Below are 3,754 nucleotides of genomic sequence, written 5' to 3' on the forward strand. Positions count from 1 at the left end.
AACAATTCTTGCGCAGGTTATTAGCAGGAGCAGCGGCGAGAACAACCGTTGGAAATTGGCACGGCACTTTGTATCGCGACTTAATACGATATACAGACAGCAATTGGAGTTTCTGAAGTTGGATTGCACGTCAACGGGGGAGAAGTTGGGCAACATTATGCCGGGAGGGCATATAACGCGAAACGATATTAGCTTCCGATAATTATTACTCGAGGACGAATAGAACGTCACGGATTTACTTTATACATGCAAACAATGTAAACTTCCTATTAGATATTCTTATCGTAATTACGATACACAGCAGACCGCTTTGAAAATTATCGTTTTAAATTAAATTATTTATATTGCGTTTAAACGATTAATTTATATTTTATTAAACATTTATTTTAATCGAGAAAATTTAATAAATTTACATCAGGAAAAGAGAGATTGTCGAGACATGCAAGTATTTCATATATATAAACTTATATACTTTTCGTGAAATTAATTAAAGAAACTTTTTGGTTTGTCAAATAAAATTTAAGGATGCGGAGTTGGTTGCTCTTGGCGTCGAGCAACCCGCCATGCATCGCTCTATCGCACGATTACATTCAAAACGGAAGTTTTAAATGACGGGTTTTATTGTCTCGATTATTACAGGATAGATAAATAAGAATATTTTAAATTGATTATTATTAACGTGTATAGTTGATCGATTGAAAAATAAGCGTAATTTTTATATTTCAGTTTATTAGTAAATTTTACTATTGCTCGAGTACTCTACTCGAGCGTGATGTATATAACTGTTATTCGAAATAATGCGCGTGTAATAACGCGGAAACTCGATTATATCGAATAGGGACGAAACCGAAGGACGATTAATCGAAATGAAAGTTGCAAGAAGCCATAAGAAAGGGTTGAGCGTAATTATCAACAACGTTCGATCGAATTGTAATTAGAAGATTTAAAATAGAAAACCGGTTCTGGAACCCGGAATATTTCGTTAATTATTAGAAACGATAAAAAAAAAAATTAACCGGTCGAAGATGTTTTCGAACTCGACTTTCCAGTTTGGCATGCACTTTATATAGAAGTAATGAATCAAATAGTAATAAGACAGTCCTAGTTTCATTTTTTTTTCTTCTGAACAACTTTCCAATCTTTGCGAGTATTCAGAAGAAATAATAATTCAAAGAATTATCTTGTCAAAAGTTTTCGTAAAATTTTATCGTATAAATAATTTTTTTTAATTACTTGACATTTATTTAAATTTGAATTATGTATATACAGACGGAAACGCAATTACAAAGTTGATTGCAAAGTTAAATTCTGATTGAATTTCGGTCACGATTGACCTGTTTAAATTATGGCGGGAGCAGACATCTTGATTTAGATTAGATACGAACCACGTTTTGGTTACATTTATTTTATTCGCGAATATTATATATAAATTGGAGTTTTAGATCCGAGCTACGATCCATGTGTACAATAAGGATTGAATTCTGATTAAATTTAGGTTAAGTTTAAGATTACGTTCGTATCGTTTTCCATCGTTGTAAACTTATTTTTTATTCTCTCGACGATCTAATGTTGCATACTTGCACAAGTATTTCGAAAGTGTCCCAATAATGGGACACCGTTTCGCGATCCTTGCCAGACGATTGCGCCAGACTATATAATTAATCGCTCTAAACCTGAGGAGAAGATACGGGATGAACGGTCGACGAACCTTTGTCATGTTGCAAAGTTGTCGTGGCGCCAAGGTAGGGGGAAGAAAATCGATGCAACTGTTTAATACGAGTGATTCATCGGGACTCGATTACCGTGCAAACGCGCGCTAGAGATCTTTACGTGTTTATCGTTCGCCTAGATGGCAACGTCGAAACGAAATCTCGTTGCCATGGCAATAACTTTTATTTCCTTTCGCCTCGTGGAAAAAAAATGGATACAGGTCTGAATAAAATAAAATTTCGTTTCGATAAAAAAAAAAGTAACAAACGCTTGATCTTGCTATAAATTTTATTTATCCTTGATTTCTAGGTAAATCGATTTCGAGGTAAATTGATGCAAGAAAAAGAGGGAAAGTAATTAATTAATTGTATTATATCGAATATTATATTAATTGAAATCTACAGCTGTATTTTCATGGATTATGTTATGTATTAACGCATCGCTTTTTTTTTTCTTTCAAGTGCATTTCTTTGACGAAATGTAATCCATTTTTTAATAACTATTATATATTTTTTAAGAAGCAACAAAAGAATATCTAACCACACGAGGATTTATATAAAAACTCGTATGTATATATATATATAAACGTTATTCTTGTACGAGTATAATAAGTAACTGTGAACTTTTTATCGAAGAATTGAAATATCGATCTGAGGCGTTGTAAATGTGTTTGTAAAACGTGTTTTCTAAATGTTCCGCAAAGCGTAAATTGTTTCACGTTACCCATTATGATTCGTTCCGGCGATAAAGTCACGCGTTGTTTAAAAACAATTTCACTTGTCGCGCGTTGGCAACGTTGATGCACAACATTAATATGCACTTCCGCAGAGGATACATTACCATAAGTACACGAAGTGTACCGGGTGCGCGTTTCTGTTTGATAAGAATCGGGGAGAGAAGACTCTGTCTGGCCTCTAAATTAACCGTGGGGAACCGAAACGAGATCGCTGTTGAATTTGTTAAATTCACCGGCCATGTTGGAAAATTTCGATAGGGCGACAAACGAAGAGTGACGAACAACGATTATCGATCAATAATCGCTGTGTCAGTTATCGTGTGATTGAAATATTAAAAAGAAAAAAAAAAATAATAAATCGAAATAAAAATTGTAAATTCGAGTTAAAAATTGTTACAAATTTACTTATTGCTACTTTACTTCAGTTTAGAATTATCTTATCTCTACTAAAATATCGATAGAAAAAAATCAATTATTGATATATCGGTTCGGTTGAGGTGAAAAATTAATCGATTAATATCTCGAATAATTTAAGTAATAATTACATAATCTTGGCCATTCTACAATTAATTGTGCTTATTCCATGCTTCGAATAATAAATTTATGGAAATAACTTTATTCTTAACTTCATAACCGTATAATTTTTTGAAATCGATAATATAATAATACAGCAATTACTTGATATACAAATTGTTTATTTTTTATTACCGCTCAAATTCAAATAATATTCCAATAAAAAAAATTTATTCCTATCAAAATAATTTTATTCTCAACCGTCTTTATAATTTTTTGTAATCGATAACGATACAGCAGTCGCTCCAAGTACAAATTACATATTTCGCGTAATTACATTTCAACGATAAATAATCTAATAATCGTAATTTCTATGTATACAACTATACACAATTACATTGAATCATTACTTCATTATCGACAATTCTTCAAATTAATCTCTACTGTAGATATTTTATATAACGTAACACACTATTTTCGAGAAAATATTTCGAAAGAAAAAGAATTCTTCTTCTTACCGCTCAAAATTCAATGATATTCCGTTTCCAGTGAAACTTCGCTCCCAACGATATCCTACGTAGGCGTTACGTTAATATGTCACGACTCAAACACCTTCTGCACGTTGTCACGAGTGAATTTTCCCTCTCCCTCCAAGCGTCAAATAAAATTTTCTCCCTCCCTCCCTTTCCCTTTCTCTCACATTTCTATCTCTTTTCGTTTCCATTTTGTTGGAGGACACGCGTATCGGAAGTCATCGGAATCGCTATCGAACTAAAAGCGATAACATTGTCTGCG

This window comes from Apis dorsata, unplaced genomic scaffold, assembly GCF_000469605.1.
Source record: "Apis dorsata unplaced genomic scaffold, Apis dorsata 1.3 scaffold_73, whole genome shotgun sequence".
NCBI classification, from domain to species: domain Eukaryota; kingdom Metazoa; phylum Arthropoda; class Insecta; order Hymenoptera; family Apidae; genus Apis; species Apis dorsata.